We start from the raw sequence: 17,125 nt of genomic DNA, 5'->3' as shown, positions 1-17,125 counted from the left end.
CTTGAGACTAGCCTGGGCAACATAGTGAGACCCCATCTCTAAAAAAAAAAAAAAAAAAAAAAAATGGAGAACGTGGGTATTTGGGAAGACAGTAATCTTCTGGAAAAAGTGTTTTTCCTATGAATGTGACATATGTTCAAGAAAATACTGACTTATCCGATATATCCCTTGTGGCAGCAAAGGGAATACTTCCCCATCACCTTCTTCAGAAGGTTGCTCAAAATCATTGACAAGGGGCAGATTAATAGGAAAAAAGTCATACAAATTTATTTGATCATAATTTTATTTGACACGAGAGCCTTCAGAACGAAGACCCAAAGATACAGGGGAAACTGTCCATTTTTATGGTGAAACCCCGTCTTTACTAAAAATATAAAAATTTTTATGGACAGTTTTTGTTTTGTTTTGTTTGTTTTTTTTAAGAGCAAGGAGAGTATGCTTCTTAAATGCCATTGGTTCATGTGCCACAGAACCTAAAGCAGCTTCAAATGGACACCAAGTAAAAAATACCAGTTTTCAGAAGTCTGTTATTATGTGCTTACACAAATTACATAATCCTGTATGTATTTACCATTACAGATTATCAAGTAGATAACACAAGGCTGTAGTGTTAATGAGACAAAACGGAATAAAAACACCACGAGGAAGCCATTTGCTTATCTACCAAGCAGGACCTAGCAGGGCCGATCCTGGCACGTGCTTGGGGACATTTATGTGACAGATGGGAAGATTTGTTCATTGGGTTGTTAGATTATCTTTTTTTTTTTTTTGAGATGGGGTCTCACTGTATTGCCCAGGCTACAGTGCAGTGTCATAATCTCAGCTCACTGCAAGCTCTGCCTCCCAGGCTCAGGCAATCCTCCCACATCCACCTCCCGAGGAGCTGGGACCACAGGCACACACTACTACACCCGGCTAATTTTTTGTATTTTTGGTAGAGACAGGGTTTCACCATGTTTCTCTGGCTGGTCTCGAACTCCTGAGCTCAAGCAATTTGCCCACCTCAGCCTCCCAAAGTGCTGAGATTACTGGTGTGAACTACTGCGCCCAGCGGGTGGATTATTTTATAAGCCATTGAACTAGTCTTGCAATCGTGAGAATAGGCCAGTCCAATTAAATGGTTAACAGTTATATCTCATTTCAGGCAGTGGTGTTGCTTCCACCAAAGTCAGGCCTCTCTATGAATCAAGCAATCAGATATTTAATAAAAGGCATTTCTACAAAAACAAAAGAAAAAGATTAGCATCTGGAGTTGTCTATAAACTAGTTTTCCTAGAGTCTCTGACGTAGCTTCAGATTGCAGTGGCAATCTTATAGATATTTCTGGATTATAGTTTGAATCAAGTGCTCAAGTAAACCTTCTGGGTAATCCATACATCAGCTGACATGAACGCTGCTCATATATTAAGTTGCTGTCATTACTTCTTCCAAAGTTTATATCAAGTTGTCTAGCTAAAGCCTGCAGAGCTTGGTGATTCCAAGTCAGAAAAATGGTAGAAAAATTGGGAAACATTAGTTTGGACACTTGTACCCAGGAAGGAATTCAGGATTCAGCCCAAATTGTAGGCAAATAATCAAAACTCAAAAAAAAAACAACGGTCAAGACTAGAATCTAATAACAAGTACAGTATAATTTTCTTCTGAAATATAATTTTCTCTTCTACAGTCATCCCACTTTTTACCACAAAGATAATAATAATAAAACTAATTTATTTGCAAAGTCAGTTTAGTCTCTGGCGTGATTATCTGCTTAAAGTGCAGTAAGAATGGTGATTCATCATAAAGGCTCTTTTTTTTTTGCTTTGATATTTTTTATTTATTATAAAAACTGAGTTTTCAACAAAGGCAGTTTAGCAGGGCCATAGTTGTGAAAATAAATCTGAATGTAGCCATTCTTTAAACTTTTTTTTTTTTTTTTTGAGACGGAGTCTCGCTCTGTCGCCCAGGCTGGAGTGCAGTGGCGCAATCTCGGCTCACTGCAAGCTCCGCCTCCCGGGTTCACGCCATTCTCCTGCCTCAGCCTCTCTGAGTAGCTGGGACTACAGGCGCCCGCCACCACGCCCGGCTAATTTTTTTGTATTTTTAGTAGAGACGGGGTTTCACCTGGTCTCGATCTCCTGACCTCGTGATCCGCCCGCCTCGGCCTCCCAAAGTGCTGGGATTACAAGCGTGAGCCACCGCGCCCGGCCGCCATTCTTTAAACTTAAACTAAAAATCATTGTAGAATAAAATGTCAAGCAAGTGAAAACCTTTCTGTGATATATACAGAAATGATATAGACATAAATATTTTCACATAAACAAAAGCAAAGATCAAGAAAAAATTAAACATCTTGGTGGGCAACAGAAATACACAGATTGATTAAAAAGGTTATTTTTATTTTACTTCAATGCTTCTATTAAGCACAACTGTCAGAGCAATAGGAATTAGATAAATCTTTACATTTCTTCAGGGAATTACATACAATAAAGACACCTCTCTAGAAGAAAATATAATATTAGCATCATTAGACTCCTGAAAGTCATGACTTTCAATTAAGTTACTCTTTTTGCTCTACTGTGAAGCTACATGCCTTTTCAGAATTTTGCCAATCAAAAGAAAATAAAGCTAACCCTGGCAAGATCCAGCACAAACACAGGTGGCAGCAAATTAGGCACAATGATGTGTGGATTTTCCTCTCAAAGTGGATCACCCATGCCTAGGAGATAATGGCTTGCAACGCAAAACAAACAGTGTGGGATAAAACAGATGATATTTAAATAGATATATTTTCTACAGGGATGGCTCTTAAGTTGTCTTTGTTGGAACTTTTTCATAAGGAATCTCAGATTAAGTCTTTTGAAACCTCTCAAGGGCTGGGCACAGTGGCTCACGCCTGTAATCCCAGCACTTTGAGAGGCCGAGGTGGGTGGATCACCTGAGGTCAGGAGTTCAAGACCGGCCTGGGAAATATGGTGAAACCTCATCTCTACCAAAAATACAAAAAATTAGCTGGGTGCAGCAACACATGCCTGTAATCCCAGCTACTTGGGAGGCTGAAGCAGGAGAATCACTTGAATCCAGGAAGCAGAGGTTTCAGTGAGCCAAGATGGTACCACCGCACTCCAGAATGGGTGACAGAGTGAGATTCTCTGTCAAAAAAATAAACTCTTGAGGCAATGAAGCCAAGCCAAGGATTCGCCATCAGACTGTGCCTGTAAAACCTGTATGAATTGTGTGAAATTCTCTCTTTTCAACGTCTCCAAAGTATCTTGAGGTTCCTGGGCCTGTCAGAAAGTGACATTCTTTACTTACTGCAAAGTTAGAAATCCTATAAAGGAATTGTGTGGGTAAGGTACCAGGTGTGTCTTTTTCCAAGTCAATATATTGGCTTTAAAAAGTCAACATCAATCCCTCAAAGCAGTCCGGTTGCATTCAAAAAATGACATTCCAGTGAAAGCCGTGGTAAAATAACCACTGTTTCCAATGTGTCCAGTTACAAAAGAAAATAAGCTCTTTTTTATATTTGTTTGCTTTTTGGTTTTTTGTTTGTTTGTTTGTTTGTTTGTTTGGAGATAGAGTCTCACTTTTGTCCCCCAGGCTGGAGCAGTGGTGTGATCTCGGCTCACTGCAACCTCTGCCACCCAAGGTTCAAACGATTCTCCTGCCTCAGCCTCCCAAGTAGCTGGGATTACAGGCGCCTGCCACCGCGCCTGGCTAATTTTTGTAGTTTTAGTAGAGACAGGGTTTCACCACCTTGGCCAGGCTGGTCTCAAACTCCTGACCTTGTGATCCACCAGCCTCGGCCTCCCAAGGTGCTGGGATTACAGGCGTGAGCCACCTGGCCAAAAATAGGTTCTTATTGAACTTATGCAAATAACTATATTGCCAGAAAATAAGAACACTGATGAATAGTTTCCAAATTCTGAAGAATTCAGGTAGAAAGAAAAGTAAAGGTTTCCATTTTGCTCACAGAAGTATACTTTACCCCAATGCTGTAAGCTATAAATAGCTCAAAAGAAAAAAAAATTTCCTTGAGTCTGGAAAACAAAACATTAAAAAATTAATGTTTCAAACAAAAAGCCATTTAAAAAATAATTTCAGTCCTTCATCCACTCAGTCCCATGTAATTAATTCTTGTGCTCCTTGATGTTGGGTTAGCAAACTGCATGAATGCATCAATTTTTCATCAGCGCTTTGGACGCTTTTACCTAGTCCACAGGTGTGATCTCCAAAGTTATCAGAAACCTGTGTTTAAGAATACCTGTCAAGGTCCTTTTCATGAATTTCCTTGAAGACACAGCATTTTAGCATTTGCAAAAGGCTTTTAGAAAAAAAAAATCAGAATAAAGCAATGTACTGCATATACCATGACATATCAGCCTTTTATTTTTATTTTCATTTTTCATTTTTGGAGTAATGTGGAACTTTTTAATTTGGAAGGCAAAAGGTTACACTTAATGGAAGGCAGAGGTCAGGTTAATAAATGTTCGTTACATAGTTGTTCTGACACAGAAAGAGGGAACTTCTCTGGGCTCTCCTCCTGCACACCAAATCACAGTTGGTAGTAAGTGCAAATTTGAAGAAAATCCATGTGTCAAACAAGCTGCCATCTCAAGAACTCTTATCCAGGAAAATAAAAGTGAACATTGTTCCAGTTTCTTACTCTTCAATTAAGTAAATGGGAATGATTCAGCCAACAAAGTTCATGACGATAAGGTGCAAGATGGTGCTAGCAAAGAGAAGGAAGCAAAGTCTCACTCCAAGGAGATGACTTCGAAGTCCCCTTTGTTCTGTGGGTTCACCTGTATTCTCAGGCAAACTACTAGGATGAAACTCCTCACCCAAGATGTGAAACCCAAGAGGAAAGAGTTGAAGGGGAAGGTCTCCATGAGAAGACAGTAAGTGAATTGCAGTGCCCTAGTCAGCAGTATATACAGCAGGTGTATACCCAGCAACTTCAGACACTGCAGAGTAGAGCTCAAGTACTCTTAAAAGAACCATCAGGCGCCTGACACTACCAGCGCTGACATGAATGGATGCAAGGTACACCGGCCAGTGCTCCCCAGGCTCATAGAGGAGCCAACAACCACACTGATATCCATATCAGATTTTTAGGAATCTCATACAATCTTGGAACACATATTAACAACATATCCATACAAATATAACTCAAAGAAAGTGTAACACCATTTCTTATTTAACAACACTTCCTGTCTGATTTTAACATACCAAATAAGCCTCATGTCTCTCTTGGACTTCCAGGGGTCCTATTTATTATTAATAATATATGTTAATGTATTATAATATTATGTTCAAGTTAGTTAAGGGCAAAAATACTTAATTTTAGAATATGAAATTTGATTTTCAGAAGTATATCAAATATCAAAAGTTTAAAACCCTTGCTATCAAAATAAAGATTGAAGATCCATGTTCAAAATAGAATCACAAGTCACTGTGACCTGATCGAGGACCGGGAAACTGACTGGTTTCCTAACACCTTCCTGTCCTGTGTACTTCTCTGGAAAGTTTTCCTGTATCCCCAAGAGTATGAATTTTGCATGGTAGAGATGATGGTTTAACATTGCATGTAGTAGACTAGTTATGACACTTGATTATTACCCTGATCGTTTATGTATCAGCCTCCACCTGTCTAGGGGGTGATTTCTTTCTCTTTGGGTTTCCAGTATTAGTAGACAGTCAGATAAATGTGTGAGCCTCGATAAATGTCTACTCAATATATTGATTGAATATATTAATCTACCATGTTTTTGCTTAAATTAAAAATTGATCAATGGGCTGATATATTTTATAACACATGCATACACACATGTGGAGAGACAGAGAGAGCAGAAAATAGATACCAGCATAAAGTCAATTGTGTTAGGCACAAAAGAACCAAATTAGATTTTAAATATGGCTATTTATTCAAGCTACTTACCGAACTGCCTTTATCTATTTATGAGATACTTTGCCTTTTCTCCTAACTTCCTCACATTTCTGGACAGACAGTGAAATGTTCCCAGGACTTTTCCCAAATCTTATTAAGCCATGAGTTCTGAGCTCATTAGAAGATTTTGTTTTAAGCTCTAGCTCCATCGTCCAGCTGGGTTTAAGTTCTAGCTTTATTATAAGATAGACAATTATCTAGTATCTAGTAGATAAAGCTTGGGTAAACCACCTAATGTCTCTAAACCCCACTTTAATGTCCCCGAACCTCAGCTTCCTCCCCTATAGAAGTCAAAAGGAAGTGCAAACTGCTGAACAGAATATGTCGTGGTTATTTGTTCTAACATAAGGTTATCAAGCTTATAGGTGGACCCTATAACACACCAGTAAATCACATAGACTCTGGAATGACACTGGCAGATTTAATTCCAGCAATACCACTTACTAGCTTTGCAAGGTTTGTCTAATTACTTACTGATATGGGTTAGCTATGTCTCCACACAAATCTCATCTTGAATTGTAGCTCCATGTGTTGTGGGAGGGACCCGGTGGAAGATAATTGAATCATGGGGGCGGTTTCCCCCATATAGTTTCTGTGGTAGTGAATAAGTCTCACGTTATCTGATGGTTTTATAAGGGGAAACCCCTTTCGCTTGGTTCTCGTGTTCTCTCTTGCCACCACCAGGTAAGAAGTGCATTTTGCCTTCCGCCATGATTGTGAGGCCTCCCAGCCGTGTGGAAATGTGAGTCCATTAAACCTCTTTTTCTTTATAAATTACCCTGTCTTGGGTATGTCTTTATTAGCAGCATGAAAATGGACTAATACCCTCTCTGTGTTTCCATTTCTCTATCTGTAAAATAATATTAATAATAGAATAAATAGGACTAATGAGATAAATCATGTAAAGCCTATTTTAACATCCAGGAAGATCTCAATCTATGTCGGTTATAATTGTAAAGTTGAAGATTCATACTGAGTCTTTAGGCCTTGTGAGGTAATATGGCATGTTTGGAAGCTGAGTTATTTATAATTTTAGAAAGAAGAATGAATCCACAGGAACTCCACCTCTCTATAAACTGCACTCTGTGGCATGGCTTAATTAGAGGCCTGCTGCAGGGCTGAGAAGTAATGCTTGGCCTTAGATGCTCCATAAATCCTCTTGGCAAAGTGACCACTCCAGATTTTTATTTTTATTTTCATTTTTTATTTTTGGAGTAGCATATTTTTTTTTTGAGTGCTTCTACCACTATACTAAGAGAGGCCGTTTCCAGAAAAACTCTCAAACCATTTTTCCTCTGCTCTCGCACAAAAACAATCAACACAGAAGACTTCTGGACCCCAAAATATATAGGGATTTCTCCCCAGTAGGAAGCAAGCAATCAATTCTGCAGTGGACACAAGCTAGGTGTCCTCCAATTCAGCTCCAACACTGTCTACCCAGAGATAGCATCAGATCCCACAAGTTGAGGGCTCAGTCCCACAAGAGCACCCCGTCCTTCCAACCAGTCATAAGTTCAGGTCTCTGGAACTGCTGACCAAGAGGCTTCAAGTTGGGGTTGCCATGACCCCCTTTTCGGGTTTGATTAATTTGCTAGCGTGGTTCACAGAACTGAGGAAGACACTTACATTTACCAGTTTATCACTCAGGATATTTTTTTAAATACAAATAAAAGCCAATGAAGAGATACAAGGTCCAAGTCTGGAAAGGTCCTGAGCACAGGAGCTTTTGTCCTCGTGGAGCTGGGATGTGCCACCCTCCCAGCATGTGAATGAGTTTTTGCTTACCTTCCCGTGAGCCTCCACGTGTTTAGCACAGGAGGCTCATGGGAAGGTAAAAAACACTTCTTAGAAGCTCCCCAGTGCATTCCCTTTGGGTTTTCATGGAGGCTTCATTACATAGGCATGACTGATTAAACCACTGGCCATTGGTGATCAACTTGACCAGCCCCACTCTGAAGCTATCAGTCAACACTACCATACAAAAAGACAGCACTTTGGAGATTCCAAGGATTTTTAGTAATTGCATGCCAGGAAACAGGAACAAAGACCAAATACATGTATTTCACAATATCACAGGGACACTGGCTTTTTTTTAGGCCTTTTCTCAGATTGCTAGAACGGCATACAGGAAAACCAATTTTCCACTAGGGTTCCTTAGATGTTCAGACTTGGTGTGATCCTCCAGTGAGTTAAAACGTACCTCCTCCAAAAGTCTGATTCACTTATCTCTCTACTTAGAAAAAACTGGTATGGAAACTCTTTTTCACCAATGATGATGACATACGTTTTTCCCAATAATGTAAGCCCAATATATGCCAGTCTCAATTTACAAGACAGATACATCATGGGATCTTTGATACACATACCTAGGAAGATCTTTGAATTACTTAATAAAACATTCAGGAATATTCCCTCCACCCAGAGCTGACAAAGAACAACAGTTACAGAAAAATAGTTGTAGAGGCAGTGAATATTTAAGATGGGTTGGTACCTTTTGTTTTAATAGCTTCCATTAGTCACAACTTGATAAACTGTAACATTCCTTTCTAAATCTGCTTCCTGCTCCTTCCTCACCTCTGTAATTTTCTGCAGCAGAATATGTAGTACATATTGGCTCTATAAATTGCCAGGTGCACATCAAAGGAAAGCATGAAAAAAATAGTAAAGAAAAAGTAAACCTCCCAAAGGACTTCGTTGTTAGATAAGAAAACTAGCACACGTGTGCACACATACACACATACACGCACACATACACACATACACGCACACTTACACACTTTAATGAAAGAACTAGGGGTCCCGATAAGCTGGCACATAAACCTGTTGTTCCCATCAAATGAATAATCAAAGATTTGAGAGTTAATTTGAGTGAAAGTGTCAGTATTATTCCAACAAAGACATGAGCACACAGGCAAACACAAGATTTTTCCTTTTTTTTGAGACAGAATCTCATTACATTGTCCAAGCTGGAGTCCAGCGGCTATGATAGACATGATCATAGCATACTACAGCCTTGAACTCCTAGGCTCAAGCGATCCACCTGCCTCAGTCCCCCAAGTAGCTGGGACTATAGGCATGTGCCACCTTGCCCAGCTACAAGATGTTTTTTACCTGAAGGGTTAATATGATCCATAATAATAACCACCCTCTGTATGACTCATCCTACATCAGGCCCTTAGTTTCACACATATTTCACCATATTTTTCATACTTGAAACAACCCCATAAGGTAGATATCATTATTATTATAGCAACCCATTTTACAGATGAGAAAATTGGAAGCAGTTTGGTGATTCTCTAAGTTGATTCACAGGACTCAATACTTTCGACTATAATTTATTACAGGATAAAAATTATGGCCGGGCACAGTGGCCCACGCTGGTAATTCCAGCACTTTGGGAGGCCGAGGCAGGCAGATCACGAGGTCAGGAGATCAAGACCATCCTGGCCAACATGGTGAAACCCCCGTCTCTACTAAAAATACAAAAATTGGCCGGGTGTGGCAGTGCGCACCTGTAGTCCCAGCTACTCGGGAGGCTGAGACAGGAGAATTGCTTGAACCCAGGAGGCAGAGGCTGCAGTGAGCCGACATGGGACCACTGCACTCCAGTCTGGGCGACAGAGTAAGACTCCGTCTCTCAAAAAAAAAAAAAAAAAAAATTACAAGGCAAAAATCAGCAAAAGGAAAAGGTACATGAGACAAAGGAAATCAGACATGGGCTTCCCAGAGTCCTCTCCCAGTGGAGTCACACAGGATGCACTTAACTCCTCCAGCAACGAGTTGTGATAGTATGTGTAAAATATTACTTACTAGGGAATCTCATTAGACACTCAGTGCCCAAGGTTTTTATGTGGGGCTGTCATGTAAACACCCCTACCTAGCACATCCTAAAATTCCAGACTCTCAGAAGGAAGCAGATGTTCAGCAGAAACTTCATTGTTTGTACAAATATTTTAGCCATCATGAGTCATTCTTTTCAGGGAATGGTGAGAACCCTCCAGAAATTCAAGTTCCCAGACACCAGACAAGGGCCAACTTCGCAAGCCTTTCTAAGACTAGCAGCCTCAGGCCTACTTTAATTCTTTTCTACACAGGAGTAGACTGAGAAGCCTTGGTCAACTGTGCAGAAGCAGAGGATGGGGCTGTCACTGAGCAAGGGACATGAAGCATTCAAGTGTGTGTATATATATATATATATATATTTTTTTTAGACAGGGTCTCTCTCTGTCACCCAGGCTGGAGTGCAGTGGCACAATCTCAGATCACTGCAACCTCCACCTCCCGGGTTCAAGCGATTCTCCTGCCTCAGCCTCCTGAGTAGCTGGGACTACAGGCGTGCACCACCATGCCTGGCTAATTTTTTTGTTTGTTTTTTTGTAGAGTTGGGGTTTTGCCATGTTGCCCAGCCTGGTCTCAAACTCCTGAGCCCAAGCGATCCTCCCACCTCGGCTTCCCATAATGCTGGAATTACAGGCATAAGCCACCACACCTGGCCTTGAAGTATATTTCTTATGTTCATATCAGAGAGAACCAAACTGAGTATCAAGAAAATTGATTGCCTTGACCAAAGTAACACACCTACAGAGAGAGGGCTGGTACTAAAACCCAGGTCTTCAGACCACACAGGGCACTTAACAAATATCAGAGTAAAAGGAGAATCTGCTCAGTCCATCCCCTTCTCTGCCATTAGTGAAGATACTGATCAATTAATTTAATTTTTATTCATACACTATAAGGATTTATTAAAAATCAAACAAAACAAAACAATACAAGTTGATTTTTCACAGGTGGCTTTTTAATCTGCATGATGGCATAATTACAGCACTAGACATTGTCAACCAATTATGTCGATAATATACATTCTCGTTTCCTCCCTTTTTTTCCCCTCAGCTTTCTTTTTTTTTTTTTTTTTTTTTTTGAGACAGAGTCTCGCTCTGTCGCCCAGGCTGGAGTGCAGTGGCGCGATCTCGGCTCACTGCAAGCTCCGCCTCCCGGGTTCACGCCATTCTCCTGCCTCAGCCTCTCCGAGTAGCTGGGACTACAGGCGCCCGCCACCACGCCCAGCTAATTTTTTGTATTTTTAGTAGAGACGGGGTTTCACCATGGTCTCGATCTCCTGACCTCGTGATCCGCCCGCCTCGGCCTCCCAAAGTGCTGGGATTACAAGCGTGAGCCACCGCGCCCGGCCTTCCCCTCAGCTTTCTGACCCATCCTCCCTTTTCTAGAGTGAGAAGACCATAAATTACCAATGATTTATTGAAAAATACTGCCTTTGAGTAATTCTTAGTAACTTGTAAGAAAATAACAGTAACAAATTATAATGAGAGGAGGGAGAGAAAGAGAACCCCTTCTTTACACAAGAATGCTACTCAGTGCCAAGAATGATATAATTAGATCCATTAATGCTAAAGTCATCAGAAGAAAGGTTGTCAGAGAATGGGCTATTTACACAGTCTCAAAGTCTTGTGCCACAAATTACATATTAATTTAAAAGGAGAATATGTCCCTTTACAAGGGCGAAAAATGGTGGCCACCACCTTCACCAAGTGGTCAAACTTAACATGACTAATGCAGGAACCAATGCATATCATGTGTCTCCTGATGCAAGGCAATTAGGAGTACACAACCTCACTTCAGTGGTATTCTTGCCAAGAATTAGAGCCTGGCTGTAATCATAAAGATAAAATTAGAGAAATTCAGGATGTGAAATAGCCCATGAGCCTGAATTATTCAAAACAGACAATGTCATTAAAAAACAATAGCAGCAAAAACACACACATACTGATCTGTATTAAAAGAGACATAACTATAAAGAATAATGTGTAAACAAAACAAACATATTTTGAGGTCAACTAGGGAAAGTTATATATGAACCAGATTATGACGTGATCTCACTGAATTAATATTAATCTTCTTAGGTGTGTTACGTAGGAGAATGTCCCATATGAAGTATTTAGATCGGAAATATCACAACCATAATTTATTTTCATATGATTCAGTACTTGGGAGAAAGAGAAAGCATATATAAAGGTTAACCATTGGTGAATCCGTTGATAAATGACGGATTCAAAAATAGTTGTTTTTTGAAACAGTAGTTCTTTCATCTCTACAATGTGATGGTTAATTTCACGTGTCTACTTGGCTAAGCTATGGTGCCCAATTGCTTAGACAACACAAGTTCAAATGTTGCAGTGAAAGTATTTTTTAGATGTGATTACCATTTAAATCAGCAGACTTTGAGAAAGGAGATTGCCCTCAGTGTGGGAGGGCCTCATCCAATTAGTTGAAGGCCTTAAGAGCAAAAAAGATGGAGGTTTCCTGAAGAAGGCATTTGGCCTCAGGACTGCAATTGCAATAGATACTGTACCTGCCCTGCCCTGCAAATTTCAGACTCACGACTGCAGCATCAACTCTTACCAGAATTTCCAGCTGACCAACTTGCCCTATGGATTTCAATCTTGCCAGCTCCCACAATCACATGAACCAATTCCTTAAAATAAATCTCTCTCTCTCTCGATCTCGATAGAGAGATAGAAAGATTATAGACATAGATATAGATAAAGATATAAATGTAGATATAGATATGCCCTGTTGGTTCTGTTTCCCTGGAGAACCCTGCCTAACACAATAGGTTTGGAAATTGCTAAATAAAAAATTGCAGAGAAATTATTTTAAAAATCTTCACTTGTCTGTTAAATGTGGGACAGAATAATTTGAAAAAACACATATAATCTCCAAACCCCAGTTCAACTCTAAGTTATAATATTTTCTCGCTGATTAAGATTTGTATTTGAAACAATAGTCATTTGCTTTGAGTTAAATTCCATCTCTTGGATGATAATGAAATGAGTAAAAATCAAGTTATAAGACGCCTGTAATCCCGGCTACTTGGGAAGGTGAAGTGGGAGAATCACTTGAACCTGGGAGACGGAGGTAGCAATGAGACGAGATCGTGCCACTGTACTCCAGCCTGGGCAACAAAGTGAGACTGTCTCGAAAAAAAAAAAGGGAAGAAACAAATCAAGTTACAAGAGAGAAAGAGAAGAATGCAAGGTGATCTAAACAGACAAGCTACATAGCAATACTGGAAAAACCTAGAATGTTATTTTTCCTTAAAAATCTACCAGTGACTCCAATTAAACATGGTAGACTGAACACATGAACCTTTCTCCACATCTCTTTAGATATTCACTTAAACAAATACCGTTGTCTTTTAAAATTTAATCCATAAGGGAAAGAGAATGGGAAACATGATAATGAGTGACATTAACACATTTTGGAAGGTAGAAAGCTGATAGTAGAGAAGGAACTAACTCTGTAGATTAGAAAGAACTGAAACTGTATTGCACAAAGAAGGAGATACTGGTGAGAAGCCACCTTTCCCTCATCTCAGAAAGGCTCGGAATAGAGAATCCAGGTGCTTCCAAAGATGAGGCTGAAAAGAGGGACTTTTGTTGCAAATCTATATAACCATTCATTGAATGACCTTGACTTGGGAGAGTACAACCAGGAATAGTTTTATTTTTCTCTCATTACTGCCCTTCACACCCACTTTCAAAAATCTACCATCCCCATCTGGAGATGATCACACGATCCTATTGAGTTTCCAGCCACTTTTAAGTATTAGGAAAATCTTGCTGCAAGTACTTAAAAGACCAGTATGATCTGTAATAAAACTTTGACCTCACATTGCATTCAATGCTTTATTGTCTGAGCAGCCACCACCACCCAGCAAGCTGAGGCTGGTAACATCTGAAAAGAAAACAAAATTTCAAAACTCTCTAAAATTATTTATTATGCCAAGGGAGAAGTTAAGTCCTGGAAACTGAGTCACATAGCATGTTTGCAATTCTGCTTCTTAGGTTATAGATTCACTCTCTTCTCATCGTTCTAGTTCTGAAAATGACTGGGAGAGACCAGAGACCAGACCTTCCTCCTTCACTGATCTTTGTTATGGATTAATGGATTAACTGTCTCCTTTATTGTACTGTACCTAACTCACACCAGAGACCCCACACAAAACTCACAAAAGACCCCATGGGATGAGCACAGTAGCCCATGCCTGTAATCCAGGCACTTTGGGAGGCTGAGGCAGGAGAACTGTTTGAGTCCAGGAGTTTCAGACCAGCCTGGGCAAAAGGTGGATCCGGTCTCTACAAAAAATAAAAAATAAATTAGCCGGGCGTGGTGGCACATGACTGTGGTCTCAGCTAGTTGGGAGACTGAGGTGGTAGGATAGCTTGAGCCCACAAGATTGAAGCTGCAGCGAGCTGTGATTGTGCCATGCCAGCCTGCAATACAGAGCGATACAGTCTCAAAAAAAAAAAAGAAAGAAAAAGAAAAAACGAAAATACAAACCCATGACTGTTACACCTTCAGTGTGAAATGTTTTGTTGTTGTTGTTGTTGTTGTTGTTGTTGTTGTTGTTGTTTGAGATGGAGTTTCACTCTTATTGCCCAGGCTGGAGTGCAATGGTGCCATCTTGGCTCACCACAACCTCTGCCTCCCAGGTTCAAGCAATTCTCCTGCCTCAGCTTCCCGAGTAGCTGGGATTACAGGCATGCGCCACCATGCCCAGCAAATTTTTTTTTTATTTTTTTATTTTCTATTTTTTGTATTTTTAGTAGAGAAGGGATTTCACCATATTGGCCAGGCTGGTCTCGAACTCCTGACCTCAGATGGTCTACCCGCCTTGGCCTCCCAAAGTGCTGAGATTACAGGCATGAGCCACCGCTCCCAGCCTGTGAAATGTTAAATATGCCTTTCCCAAATGAAAGAGACCACCTTGACTAATCAGATCATTGTAACTAGGCATTAAGCCTCACACAGAAAGATGCTGAAATTCTGTTAAGCTTCCCTAAACTCTCTCTATATAAACATTCCCAAACTTCTACAGTTCAGAACACTGACTTCCATTCTTTGGGATCCATGTTTCCCTAGCACTGTCCTTAAATTTTGCACTTGAATAAACTCTCTTTACACTAGATTCTGACCCTTTTGATTATTTTAGGTTGGCACATCCAACAGAAATGGAGTTCCTGTTTTTTCAGCATTGGAGCTCATCCCAAAATATGACCAGAATATGTCACATCAGGACATGCTTATTTGATGTATTTCCAGTTAGTTATTCTGAGACACTGTAGACACAGGAGTAGCTCTGAAAAACTGTTTTTTTGTAAACAAAATTTGTATCTATAAAGAAAAAAACTTTGATAAAAATCTCATCAACCTGGGAAGATTTTATCACCAGGGAGAAGACTCGACACCTTGCCCAGGTAGACCTTGTCACAGGCTATTACCTATTCTTCTGATAGGGGACTCTGAGACAACTTTTATCACCTGAGAGACTTTTTATCTGCATAACAAGACAACTTATGCTCGCTATACACTTCCTCTCCTCACCCTCCTACAACCTGTCACCACCTCCCCTCAATAAGCCTCAAGCCCTGATTCCTTTTTTGTAGCTCAGGAATACTACATAAACTTCAATCATCTGGCCTTTCTTTGAGTCTCATATTTTACGGGACTCCCATGTGTATGCACAAAATAAATTTATGTCTTTTCTCCTATTTATCTTTCTACTGTCAGTTTACTTCATAAACTCAGTTATGAAAAGGGTAAAGAAAGTTTTCTCTCTCCCACATCACTTTCCTCTCCACTCTCCAGCTGCTGTTTCCAGGACCCATGGGGTTAAGTGTGGACCATGAATTAGAGGAAATGGTTTAAAATCTCATTTGTCTGTGACCATTATAATCTGGCACTGGAGGGCCTCTCCTATGGCAAATGCCCAAATTCTGGCTTTCTATTGCATCATGGTCATTTACGGATTGTTCACAACCTCCCCTCCCCCTTGTCCTCACCTCCAGCGGAGACCGCTGCCTTGCACAGCCCCACTGCAATGATGCACATTCTGTCTCACCTCTAAGGATTCTCCTTCAACCCCAGCTCTGGCATTATTCCCTACACAGCCTCTGACCCCTGGGGTCTCCTTGCCCCAGCAAGTAGCCTTCTTAGACAGTGTCCTTTTGAGGGGTTTCTATGACACCTTTCCGCAGAGTTCACATAGTTCATGACATCTTTGCTCTACTAAACTCTGGAACTGCAAACTGCGCCCATCAAAGACCCCTCTCTTGACTCTAACCACAGGCAGCACCAGCCAGCCTTGACTGTCCCGGGGCAGAGCTGACACTGCTATGTCCCATACACCAGAGGCACAAGTCAAGTGTTCACAAGCTACAGTTCCTCTAGGCAAAGCATTTTTCTCGCTTAATTTTTAGTGACTGCTATGTTGGGGAAATGGGAGAATCACTTTTCTACCTCTTCCAGGGTAAAGAAGTTTCCAGAAATGCCAAGCTCTCCTTGCTTGGCTGACAATTTTTTATTTCCAAATAATCTTATTTCCTTTCTGTTCAATCTCCAGCCTTCTATTAAATATAAATTGGAGAAAAGTTGTAGGCTAAAGCTTGCAGAATTAGTTTAGTCATCCTTGAGAAAGTTCTTTAGATGTGTCAAATGTGTTTGGAATTTGGAGGTAGTATCCCTCTGTGCTCAGCACTGCAGCCTCAGTGGAACAGGGCCCTTTTTTTTTTTTTTTTTTTTGAGATGGAGTCTTGCTCTGTCACCCAGGTTGGAGTACAATGGCACAATCTCAGCTCACTACAACCTCCTCCTCCCAGGTTCTGATGATTCTCCTGCCTCAGCCTCCCAAGTAGCTGGGACTACAGGAGCCCACCACCACGCCTGGCTAAGTTTTTGTATTTTTAGTAGAGACAGGGTTTGATCATGTTGGCCAGACTGGTCTTGAGCTCCTGACCTCAGGTGATCTGCTCCCCCCTCAGCCTCCCAAAGTGCTGAGATTACAGGTGTGAGCCACTGCGCCCAGCCCAGGATGTTATTTTTTTAAAGGATTAATCAGAAGAAATATGCAGTGTAAAATTTTAAAATTCAAGGGAAAGGTTGAAAGATAACATTGATGAAGTCTTTCTCCCACCTCAAAAATTGGACACTAGGAGAGAAAAATTAAATTAGATCAAACAAGGAGGTCTAATATCAAACAAATAGAAGTTTAAGAATGAGGAAAGAGGGAAAGCAGAGGAGAAGAAATCATCAAAGACATAGGACAAGAAAATTTTCTAGGATGAATGACTAAGGACCCATGTTATGATAAAGCTCCCCAAATTAGCAATAAAAAGAGAC

General features: G+C 40.5%; 1 protein-coding gene and 1 pseudogene across 8 annotated transcripts in view; both read right to left on the bottom strand.

Annotated features, from left to right (window-relative positions):
• Positions 1–17,125, bottom strand: part of BCAT1 (branched chain amino acid transaminase 1) — a 139,892-nt gene that overhangs the window by 104,359 nt on the left and 18,408 nt on the right. The gene's annotated exons all lie outside the window — the stretch shown is intronic.
• LOC129483247 (dolichyl-diphosphooligosaccharide--protein glycosyltransferase subunit DAD1-like) lies at positions 2,968–5,275 on the bottom strand (annotated as a pseudogene).

This window comes from Symphalangus syndactylus, chromosome 5 (genome assembly GCF_028878055.3).
Source record: "Symphalangus syndactylus isolate Jambi chromosome 5, NHGRI_mSymSyn1-v2.1_pri, whole genome shotgun sequence".
In the NCBI taxonomy this organism is placed as follows: domain Eukaryota; kingdom Metazoa; phylum Chordata; class Mammalia; order Primates; family Hylobatidae; genus Symphalangus; species Symphalangus syndactylus.
This window is presented reverse-complemented; position numbering and strand designations above follow the sequence as displayed.